This window comes from Rhincodon typus, chromosome 15 (assembly GCF_021869965.1).
Source record: "Rhincodon typus isolate 14 chromosome 15, sRhiTyp1.1, whole genome shotgun sequence".
NCBI lineage: Eukaryota > Metazoa > Chordata > Chondrichthyes > Orectolobiformes > Rhincodontidae > Rhincodon > Rhincodon typus.
In genome coordinates, this window is record NC_063346.1 from 62,392,258 (window position 1) to 62,405,385 (window position 13,128).

Consider the following 13,128-nt stretch of genomic DNA (forward strand, 5'->3'; position numbering starts at 1 on the left):
GGTGACAAAGGGTAAGGTTGATATGCCAATAGAGTGCCCACCAGAGACAACACAGTGTGGGGTTGGAGGTACACAGCAGGCCAGGCAGCATCAGAGGTCGGGTCCCCGAAACATCAACCTTCCTGCTCCCCTGATGCTGCCTGGCCTGCTACGTTCCTCCAGCTCCACTCTGTGTTGTCTCTGACACCAGCATCTGCAGTTCTTGCTATCTCAGAGTGCCCACCAGGCTGCTATTGGAAGGCTCCTTTATGACCGTGATAGTTTCACGAGTCAGTAACTTATTTCCTTGTGGGACAACCCTGGTGTAAAATCTCACACCCAGCCTGAAGGGCTGGACAATTTATAACGGAATTAAAGTGTGGAAGTGCTATCAGCACCATCTCAAGATTCCAGTCTAATGTACAGGGTAAATGGAATCCTAGAACCAAATAAATGATGCTAACAGAGAGCACAGCTTTTCATAGAGGAGAAATGAGTCATTGTAATGGGTCCTGGGGCTTTAAAGGATGAAATGGAGAGAGATCAAGTGTGGGACCTGTTGGAGATAATGCCATTGATAGAAACATTCATATCTCAAAATGGATGGGGGCCAGTTAGCTCAGTTGGTTTGTGATGTAGAATGATGCCAACAGTGTCGGTTCAATTCCCACAGTGGCTGAGGCCATGAAGGACTCTTGTTCTCAACCTATCCCTTTGCCTGAGGCATGGTGACTCTTTGGTAAAGCACTACCAGTTGTCTTTCTCCACTGAGAACAGCCCTCCGTACTGGTAAGACTGTGTCAACTTTGCCTTTAGCTCAAACTGGATGGGGAGGTGGACTGGATCTTTTACTGTTAGTATCCTAGGGAGTGCAGTATTTGACAGGAATTTGTGTCTAAGGTAAGCACATTGTAAAAGATTCTTCAAATATTCATGAATATTGGAAACCATTCAGAGTTTGTCAGTCTCAGTGATCTAAGTTATGAAATGTGTGTCTGCTCTACAATGGAGACAACAATTATTACCTTAGGCTTTAATGTTTTCACGTGCGAAGTACGAAGAGTGAAAATCATGCAACTGTTTTAAAGAAACTCAGACAACATCAACCTAGATTCTACCTCTTTCTTCCATTTCTTGTAGTCTACGTTTCTCCTCAGCTTTCCTCTTGATCGCTGATAAAGCATCAAGACTGTCTTGAATCTTCTTATGCTCGCTCGTTTCCCACTGCATTCGCTCTTCCTTTTCAGCTTTCCATCCTCCTCGAGCCCAGGCCTCTGCACATGCCCTGTCAGAAGTCAATGGCAGAATGATTAGGCCTATTTAGGCATGCAGATGGTGAAGACTAGAACATAGAACATAGAACATAGAACATAACAGCGCAGTACAGGCCCTTCGGCCCTCGATGTTGCGCCGACCTGTGAAACCAATCTGAAGCCCATCTAACCTAAACTATTCCATTATCATCCATATGTTTATCCAATGACCATTTAAATGCCCTTAAAGTTGGCGAGTCTACTATTTTTGCAGGCAGGGCATTCCATGCCCTTACTACTCTCTGAGTAAAGAACCTACCTCTGACATCTGTCCTATATCTATCACCCCTCAATTTAAAGCTATGTCCCCTCGTGCCAGCCATCACCATCGGAGGAAAAAGGCTCCCACTGTCCACCCTATCTAATCCTCTGATCATCTTGTAGTGGGAGCTAGTTGGACCAAATGGCAACCTTCCATGTTGTAACTTCTCAGTATTTCGATATAAATGCAAACAGAATATCACAAAGCCAAAAGATTGAGAGTTCAATTTCTATCATGACAAATGCTCTTTTTCACAACAGTGCATGCCATAGGCTACAAGAATTTCTTACTTTATGTCCCTGTCACTACCTTTCCCCACTTCCCACTTGATTTCTTTCCTCTTTCTCTCCTCTTCACTGTGTGATTCTGCTTCTCATTCCTACAGATTTTTTAAAAAGTCCATTAAAGATGTGTCCAGCATTTATTACCCATCCCTAGATGCTCCTAAGAAAGGGGTGTGAGCTGCCTTCTCAAATTGCTGCGGTCTGTGTAATGAAAGTTGTCCCACAGTATTTATGCAGAGAATTTTAAAGATTTGACTTACTTTGACAAATGAAGGAATAACAATATAGTTCCAAGACAGGATGAAATGTGACTTGGCAAAGAGCTCGGACGTACTGATGTTCCCACATACTTGCTGTATTTGCCCTTTTATATAGGTAAATATTGAAACAGATATCTTGTGATTTACGGGCTGGCACCACATAGAAGGAGCACATAAACTGCTTGAACTATTATAGAAGTCCAACTTATTCATGAATAGCCTTTGGAGAAGAGTACCTACTACTCTGACTCAGTGCTATCATCTAGTAGGGTCTGTCAGGGATGCCTCAGACTGATGCAACTAGGAAATAGGTAATGGTTATACATTAAGTCAGGGGTAATCGGGTGAGCATTTGATTGGGTGTGCCATGTGGGGAACTTGTAATCATGGTGTTGGCATTTGTGTTCTTTGATTTTGACGAGAAAAGTATATGACTGGACTCATCTAACCAGCATTTCAACCTCTGGTATTTATCAATAGTAAAAGAAGATAGTTAACTGTTTGTAAATCAAGGATTGAAAACCAAGTAGTACTCTAATCAAAGTACCATAAAATCCCAACAGTGTGGAAGCAGGCTATTTTGCCCATTGAGTCCACACAGACCCTCCAAAGTTTCTACCCAGACCCACCCCCTACCCAGTCCCTGTAACCCTGCATTTCACATGGCTAATCCACCTAGCCTGTAAATCCCTACACACTACTGGCAATCCAAAAATGTGCAGGTTAGGTATTTGGCCATGCTAAATTGCCCGCAATGTCCAGGGGTGTGAGAATTAGGTGAATTAACCATGAGGAATGCAGGGTTATGGGGAAGGGGTAGGGGTATGAGTCTGGGTGAGATGCTCTTGGGAAGGGCGGTATTGACTTGTTGGGCCAATTGGCCTGTTTCCACACTGTACGGATTCTATGAATTTAGCATGGCCAATCCACCTAACCTGCACACCTTTGGACTGTGGGAGAAAACTGGAGCACCCAGAGGAAACCCACACAGACACAGGGAGAATGTACAAACTCCACACAGACAGTCACCTGAGGATAGAATTGAACCCAGGTCTCTGGCACTGTGAGGCAGCACTGCTAACCACTGTGCCACTGTGCCATCAAGTTGCTTCAGAAAATCTTTAGAAAGATTCAATCTAAACGCAATGCAGCAGAGTATGATTATCCATGCCTATTTCCTGAAAGTAAACCTTGTGGACTTGTTTTTCCAAAGAAGAAACAAGACTTTGGCAGTTTCATTATGATATAATATTAAGATAAGAAACAAAGATTTCAGAGTTGGAGGCTGATAATTTAAACACAAATGAAGATTTGGATAAATTATCAACTTACATGTAAAAGATTCATTAAAAATATGGTTTACTTATGAAGCATGATCAAACTTAAATAGTGAAAATACTTCCACAGAAGAATACATATTAGAATTCAGTAGTTTTATGTAAGATTTGCAAAAATTCTAGTTGAAGATTCCCCAATCTGTGCTGGCATTTAAGTTATTAGACTTAAGTGTTAAAGTATCTAGGTTAGATAGACTCCTAATGTTATCAGGTGTTAACAAAAACAGAAATTGCTGGAAAAGCATCTGGCAGCATCTGTGGATAAAGATCACAGTTAATGTTTTGGGTCCAGTGACCCTTCCTCAGAACAGAGGAAGTCAGAACAAAGTTTTGCAGTTCGATAGACTCTGAAACAGTTCCTTGAAGTGGAGGGTAGCTAATATAACATCACTACTTAAAAGAATTGGTAGAGAGAAAACAGGGAAGTATAGACTAATTGGCGTGACATTGATAATGGGGAAAACACTTGAGTCTATTATAAAAGATTTAATAGCAGAGCAGTTGGAAAACAGTGACAGGATCAGACAGAGTCAGCATGGAAGTTTGAGGGGGTGTAACTAGTCAGTTGGTAAAGGGGAAGTTAGTTGATGTGATTTACTTGGACTATCAGAAGACTTTTGATAAGGTCCCAAATGAAAGAATAACATGTAAAGTTAAAGCACATAAGATTAGAGATAGTGTACTGACGTGGATAGAGAATTAGTTAGCAAATAGGAAACAAGGACAGAACAGAAGGGGCTTTTTTCGAGTGGCAGTCCAATAATCATGAACAAAATGAATACTTTTTTTGCAAAAAAAAATCACTATATCCTAACATAATCTACAATAGCTGTCCAACTTGGGAAGTTAAATCATTCCATCGAGTGAAATGTGACTGGCTCATTGTTGCAGGGTCAAGATCCTGGAATTCCCTCCTTAACAGCATTGTGGGTCAAGCTACAGCACATGGACTGCAGTGGTTCAAGGCAACTCACCACGACCTTCCCAAGGGGAACTACGGAAGGAGAAATAAATGCTGGCCCAGCCAGTGACACCCATGTCACATGAGTGAAAAGAAAAGACGGCAAAATTGAAGTGATGCTTCAGTACAGGCCTTTCGTTTTGGAAAAAAAAATGACTGTTGAGTTTTCAAAATGGCCTACAGTTTGCCAACTTTCTTTGTCCAAAGCATGCTGTTCAAGGGAAACTTATCCTTGAATTTACAGTGCACCCTTATATGATGATGCTCAAGATTTCCCTTCTTAATTATCAATAACCATTGGCAGCATAGAAAGCCAAATACTCTTGTCTTTTACAGTTGTGAACGGAAATTAATTTTCCTATTCCATGTCAAAGTTATACATTTTTTGTTTCTTATCAGATGGTCCAAGTTCATCACTCATCATTAATGCTTCATCTTGAAGATCATGAAATCACTCTGTTGCTGATCAGTCTGAAGGTTGGCCTTTGGGTCTGCATATCTTAAACATCCAGAATGTTACAGCTTTCAGGTGGGAGGTCACTCCTATGGTTATAATTTGTTTTCAAAGACATAGAAGCAGAAATAGGCCATTCAGCCCAGTTGCTACACCATTCAATCAGATCATGGCTCAGCTGATAATCCTCAACACCATTTTCCTGCCTTTTCTCTAGAAACCCTTAATTCCATTACTAATTAAAAATCTGTCCATCTCAGTCTTGACTATACTTAATGATGCAGCCTCTAATGATCCTCTGCACTAAAGAATTCCACAAATTCACGAGCCTTTGAGAGAAGCCCAACCATTGAGGTGAGTCGGAAAGTTAAAATTTGTGATCCAATTATGAATTTTTGCTTTGTGTGTGCAAAGTGTGACACAATCGCCAAATTTCCCTGACCCAATGAAACTAAGAGCTGCATTGTTGTGTGATACTGTTTTTGAAATAATAATAAGTATTTATTTATGAAGTTGTTTTCAAATTTATTGTTCAAAAGATGTATTTTATTAGATCAAGCATGCACAAATTTATCCCAGTCATTTTCAGTGTAGTTTTACCCGTTACAGGAGCGATTATAAAAAAAGAGAAAAAGGTTTGCAGCAGCTGTGCAAAGCCCTGGTTGGTTCACAATGGGAGAGCTAGGTGTTGTTTTGGGAACAGCACCTTATAAAGGATCAATATTCATCTTGAAGTTTCAGAGGAGACGCATTAATGAGTTTGGTGGGTTTAGGAAATTGAAGGTTGTCCACCTGCAGTTCGTGGCACTAATTCTCCTCACTGTATAGTCAGGTTCATGTCTAGACACACTTCATGCATTTATTTTCTGAACAAATCTCTTGTGTTTGAACTAAACATGTCGTTATTTGGTGCTGCCACTCCTACCACCCAGGTTTGACTGATTTTGACCCAGCAACCATGAAGGAATGGAGAAATATTTTCAAGACAGGATGGTAAGTGGCATGGAGGGGAACTTGCAGGTGGTGGTATTCCCATGCATCTGCTGCCTTCTAGATGGTAGTGGTCGTGAGTTTGTAAGGATCTTTGGTGAATTTCTGCACATGCTGCTGCTATGGAGTGTCAGTGCTGGAGGGAGTGGATGCTTGTGGATGTGGTGCCATTCAAGAGGGTCACTTTGTCCTAGATGGTGTCAAGCTTCTTGAGTGCTGTTGGAGTTGCATTCATCCAGGCAAGTGGGGAGTCCTATCTTGTGCCATGTTGATGATAGACTTTGGTAAGTCAGGAGCTAAGTTACTTATCACAGTATTCCCAGCATCTGACTTGCTCTGGTGGCCACTGTGTTTATGTGGTGAGTCCAGTTGAGTTTCTATTCAATGGTAACCCCAAGAACCTTGATAGTGGGGAATTCAATGATGGCAACACCATTGAAATGTCAAGGACCAGTGGTTAGATTATTGGAGATGGTCATTGCCTGGCATTTGTATGATGCAAACATGACTGCCTGGATATTTGTCTAGTTCTTGTTACATTTCAACATGGACTGCTTCAGCATTTGAGGATTAGAGAATGGTGCTGAACATTGTGCAATCAACGGTGAACATCCCCACTTCTGACCTTATGATGGAGGGAAGGTCATTGATGAAACAGCTGAAGATGATTGCACCTGAGACAGTACACTGAGGAACTCCTGCAGAGGTGTCCTGGAGCTGAGATGACTGGCCTTCAACAAATACAACCATCTTTCTGCATGTCAGGTATGACTCCAACGAGACCAGAGTTTACCCCTAACACCCACTCTTTCCAGTTTTGCTGGGGCTTCTTGATGCCAGGCGCAGTCAAAGGAAGCCTTCATGTCAAGGGCTGTCACTATCACGTGACCTCTGGAATTCAGCTCTTTTGTAGCTCAAGGTTGATCCCCTGGCATGATGCTAATCATTGAGTGGGGGATATGCTGGACCATGAGGTGCAGGTTGTGCTGGTGTACAATTCTCCTACAGTTGATGGCCCATAGCACAGAATCACTATAGTGCAAAAATATGCCATTCAGCCCATCAAGTATTCACCCTCCAAAGAGCATTCACAGCTAATCCACAGACTGTGGGAGGAAACTGGAGCACCCAGTGGAAAACCCACATAGACACAGACAGAACATGCAAACACAGTCACCCAAGGCTGTAACCAAACCCAGGTCCCTGGTGCTGTGAAGCAGCTGTGCTAACCACTGTGCTACCATGCCACCTGATTTAACACCTCATACTTGCCCAGTCTTGTGTTGCTAGATCTGTTCGAAGTCTGTCCCATTTAGCACAGAGAAAGTGCCATGCAACACAATGAAGGGTATTCTTAGTGTGAAGAGGGACTTCGTCTCCACGAGGATTGTGTGGTGGTCACTCTTACTGGCATTGTCACAGATAAATGCATCTGCAGTCGGCAGATTGGTGAGGGTGAAGTCAAGTATGTTTTTCCCTCTTGTGGGTTCCCTCACTGCCTGCTGCAGATTCAGTCTAGCAGCAATGTCCTTCTGGACCCAACCAGCTCGAACAGTAGTGCTGCTGCTGAGCCATTCTTGGTGATGGACTTGAAATCCCCTCCCAGAGTACATTTTGTGTCCTTGCTACTCTCCATGCTTCCTCCAAATGTTGCTGAACATGGAGGAATACTGATTCATTAGCTATTGGATGGCGCTACATGGTAATCAGCAGGAGGTTTCCTTGCCCATGTTAACCTGAAGCCATGAGACTTCATGAGGTCTGGAGTCAATGTTGAGGACTCCCAAGGCAATTCCCTCCCGATTGTGCCCCCACCTCTGCTAGGTCTGGTGAGACCAGATATATCCAGGGATAGTGATGGTGGTGTCTGGTGTTTGTGTGATTCTGTGACTCCGACTATTGCAGGCTGTTGCTTGACTAGTCTATGAGACAGCTCTCCCAATTTTAGCACTAGCCCCCCAGATGTTAGTAAGGAGGACTTTGCAGGATTGACATGGCTGTTTCTACCATTGTTTTTTCTGGTGCCTAGGTCAATGCCAGGTGGTCCATCAGGTTTCATTTCTTCACTGAGACTTTGTAGCGATTAATACAACTGAGTGGCTTGCTGGGCCATTTAGAGGGCACTTGAGAGTCACCCACATTACCGTGGGTCTGGAGTCAAATATAGGGCAGACCAGGTGAGGAAGGCAGATTTCCATCCCTAAAGGATATTAGAGAGCCAGGTATTTTTTTTGACAATTGACAAAGATCATCAGTAGATTCTTAATTCCTGATATTTTTTATTGAATTCAAATTCCACCATCTGCTGTGGTGGGATCTGAACACGGGTCCCCAGAATATAGCTAAGTTTCTGGATTAATCATCTAGCAAACGTCAGCAAGCCACAAGAAATCATTCACAGATAGTAAAGTAATTAAAGAAGAAATGGCTGTCGTTATTGACTCTTTATCAAAGACTTTATGAACAAAGATGAAATAATAAGACAACCCACAGCATGTCATTTGGCGCTTCTACAATAGCAAGCCATGTGGAATCTTTGACTGAAGGTGTCTTTCAGCAACTACAGCGGGATGTGAAGGACTGTGAATGGATTCCCGCTGAAGTTTGATGAATCCATTAACATGATTGACAGTCTAGCTGATTGTTTTTGTGTGCATGGTTTTTAAGGACATGACAACTAAAGATGATCGTTAGGACCTTTTGCCCTTAAAGAGAACAAAAAGTGAGGATATTTACAACAAATTTGAAAGGTATGTGGCTAAGAAAAACATTCTAATTAAGTCACTAGTTTTCATCACAGCTAATGGTACATCAGACATGTTTGGCACCAATGTGGGCTTTGTTGCATTTTTCAGGAATTAGACTGATTTCCCCTCTTTTGTCAATTACCATTGTAAAGTGTACTAGCAAGCATTAGTGAGTAAAATTATGGGGTTTTCTCATGTAATGAAAGTTCCTGTTGACATTATAAACTCAATACAAGTAAGAGCACTTCAGCATCACTTGTTCAAATCCTTACTATTGAACTTGATGCTGTTAACAGTGACAGCCGTCCAGGCTGCTGTGATGTAGTTAAGTCAAGGGAAGGTCCTGCTAAGATTTTTAGATCTAATGTCCAAATTCACCACTTTCCCAAAATCAAGGAATGAAGTATGTTGTGAACTGTCAGACAATGCATCGTGGAACTGAACTTTGAACTGCAAAGAAAGGAAAGAGACTTTGTACATCTGATTAGTGTTGTGAAGGCATTCAAATTGAAACTGGGTCCTCCCTGTTAAAAAATAAAATACTCCTATCCTTCTCAAGTCTGGAGAAAAATTAATAGAAATAAAGACAAAGAAAAATGGTTTCATGAGAAAACCTCTGTGCCCACTTGAAAAGTTAGCAGAGGAATTCAACAATTTCAGGAAATGAATGTGATGATATAAATCATCTTGTTTGTTTCTGATCCATTCCTTCAAGCAGACATTGGTGGGTGGGCTGTCAAATTCTATCACAGTTTTGATTTACAAAGTAGTGGAAATAATATGAAAATATTTACTACACAAAGTACTGTTGACATGAAACTCAGGTCAACGACAGTGATTTTTTTTGGCGACTTCTAAACGGAGAAAAATACCCACTCCAGATAACGTGCAGTCATAGATGTCACACAGGGACTTGGTAATAGAGGACAAAATGAAGAATTCTACATGTGATTTTTGATTCATGTAGCACTAAAAATAAACTGTTTATTTGATATTTTCTTAAAGATAGACCCTGGGCTGTACTTAAAATCAAAAAGTGATCTAGTGCTTAAAACACTTGGAGACTACAGCATTAGAACATAAAAAATGCACGGATACTAGAGTAATTATTAATAAATTAAATGAAATACAATAGCGATAGCAAGTCAGGTGATGTGTGGCAGCTGCAGCATGTAGGAGCTGCTGGACACCAAGATGATATGGAGGGAAAACATCTGTAGCAAGTGTTTGTAACTCAAGCAACTTTGGATCTGAGAAACGATGCAGCAGCTTCCAAAACTGAACTGGTGGAGAAGTCTTACTGGGCAACTGAATTGTGTGGCTAATCAAATTAGGCCAGATTTTCTTTTTGAGGTCTTATAATGATTAAAGCTCCAAGGTAGAATATATTATCTGTTGGCAAACCTGTGTAGGATTCTGGAATGGTCGCAGTGAGGTTAAAAAGAGCCACACCAGTAGAGAGATCGAAGAAGCAGATCTGTATGGGACTCTGGAGCAGTAGCAGTGAGGTTAAAAGGAACAACAGAGTGGAGCTATCCCAGGAGTAGACAGACCAACAGTGTACCTGAGATACCGTCTGGAGTGGTGGCAGTTTAGGTTTAAAGGAGCAGTAAGGGTAGAGAGGTCCTAGCAGCAGGCAGGTTGGCTGGATGTACTTAAAGCTGATAGATAAATCTGATTTGGTTAAGGTGGCTTGAGGATAATGAAGGAGCAAAGGGAGGAAATAGCTGAGGTATTGGCCAAAATTTTCCAGTTCTCCTTTTGTATGAGGCTCAAATTGAAAATGTCACACCCTTTTTTGAAAAGGGTATAAATATAATCCTATCAATTATAGCCCAGTCAGATTAACCTCAGCGATGGGAAAGCTTTCAGACATGGTAATTCAGAACAAAATTAATAGTAACCTCAGCAAGGATGGAAACTATAAAGAAAGCTGACAGTGATCATTTACAGACCAGTTGTCTCTAACCAACTTGTTGAGCTTATCATGAAATATTGAGAAGAATGATGAGGGCAGTGCAGTTGATGTAGTGTACCTGGATTTGAGAAATGTGATAAAGTGATAAAGTTCTAAATAATTGTGCATTTCAGCAAATTTAAAACCAATGAATAAGTGAGGCAGTGACAATTTTGCTAAGTAATGGGAAACAGAATCATCAATAGTTATTTATTAAACTGTAGGATGGCACCCAAAATGGTTCAGGATGGGTGACACTGTGAAGGGTCAGGATGGGTGACGCTGTTAGGAGTCAGGATGGATGCAGTTGTTAGTTTGGGGTCAGGTTCAGAACCACTGTTTATGGATTCATATTGATAATCTAAACTTGGATGCTCAAATTTGAAGTGTGCAGATGGGACAAAACTTGGAAGTATAGTGCACTAAAAGAAGAATAGATGAGGAGCTCAGGAGGGCATAGTCAGTTTGGTAAAATTGGAAGACACATGGTAGCTGACATTTAATGTAGAGAAGTGTGAAACAATACCTCTTGGTAGGAGAAGAAATGAGAGGCAATACAAATGAAAGGATACAATTCTAAAAGAGCTGCAAGAACAGAGAAACCTGGGGTATATGTGCACAAACTCTGAAGGTGGCACGGAAAGGCATACGCGATCATCAGTTTTACAAATTGAGACAGGAAGTTATGATGAATCTTTATATAATACCGGTTTGGCTCACAAATTGGAGGATTGTGTCCAGTTCTGGGCACCACACTTTAGAAAGAATTCTAATGCTTTAAAGACAGTACAGGAAAGATTCACTACAATGGCCCCAGAAACGAGGAACATTAGTTCCATGGATAGATCAGCATAGCTGGATGTTCTTAAAGAAGGTTGAGAAAGCATTTGAAAGAAGTATTTAAACATAACGAGTCTGTGCTACATCTATTTATGCCTCATCTCCTAATTACAATTAGATAGCAATGGGGTCCTCACCGGCCTCCCTACGGTCATTCTTTTGATCTTCCTGATAACTCTTGCAGTGATTACATGTGACTTTAGCTAACTCAAGTGCCATTCAGACATCTACCTGTCTTTTGGAAAGACTGGTCTGTCATCCAAGTAGGTCAGATGATGCAGGTGCACAGTCACAACCTTCCTGTAGTTTGAGATTTTCTTAATGGCTTCATTGCCCATCAGATTCAACACATGCTATGGAAAACAGAATAAAAAACAAGATTTAAAGAGGAGTCTGGCAACATATCAGTGTGCACAGCATCTCACCACTTGTAGCACATCTGAAATGAATGGAAACATTGCAGCAAGGGAATATATCAGCAGCCAGAGATTTTAGTGAGGTCATTAAATAAACTATATAACAAACGTTCTAGCATTTCTTTGGACACACAATACCAAGTTGTGAATGTGTTCAATGTTTTGAAAGTACATCTATTGAATATGAATGATCTTTTTGGTACAGCTCTTGGTAAATCAGACAACATGGAGCTGTAAGAGTCACATTTGACTTGAGACTTTAACTCTGTTTCTATCTCCACAGATGCTGTCAGATCTGGTCAGCATTTCAATGTGCTTCCCTCTTCTTGTTTGCTGTTTTCACAGTGAGGCTGTTATTCAGTCTCTTTCTTTTTATACCTCTATCCTTCCTTTCTTCTCTGCCAACCTCTGAGTTTTCTGAATTCCTTGCACCAATGTATTCTTTTTCTCTCTCCCTCCTCCAATGTGTTAAAGGAGAAAAGCAATGTGGTTAACGATACAGTAGAGATGGTATGTACCACATTTTCTGGTCACTAGTGTAGAGAAGACTGGACAGCAAGCCAGCATATCTTGTTTCCTAAACCATTGGGCCATCTTTGAGCTGCCACTAGCCCAATGCTGTATGGGGAGGCATCGCATGTCAGCACCAGATCTTCCTTGGGATCATAGTGTGCCAACACGTTAGTGGTGATAGCTGCTTCTTCATTTCCCCAAAGGCTATATCTTGGCTACAAGACCATTTCCAAGACTGACCTTTTTCAATAAGAGATGCAAACTGCCAGGATGAAGGCCGGGTTACAAATGAGCTTTCTGTAATAATTGACAAATCCTAGCAAAGACCTAAATTCCGCTACAGGCATGGGAACCGGGGTACCTTTGATTGCCCTAACTTTACCTTCCAATGGGTATAACCAGTCTTGTCAACACTGTAGCCCAAGTAGGTCACTTGGGGTGCCTGGAACACACATTTTCCCCTCTAAGATGTACGCCCGCCTTGGAGAAACGTCTAAGTGCTCTTTATTGGTCTTCCCTGTATGTGCATCCAGATAAATTGTGACCGGGGGGTAGTCCTTGTAAAATACTCTCCATCATCTGCTGAAAAATGGCATAGTCTGAAACTACCACAAAAGGCAGTCTTGTATATTGGTACAAACCCTTATGGGTATTAATTATAGCATATTTCTGGGAATCCTCATCTAACCACAACAGTAGGTAGGCATTGTTCATGTCCTGCTTTGTGAAGGACAGCTCCCCCCTGCCAGCTTTGCATACAAGTCCTGCATGTGAGGGATTGGATTTTTATCCAGCTGTGAGAAGTGGTTTACCGT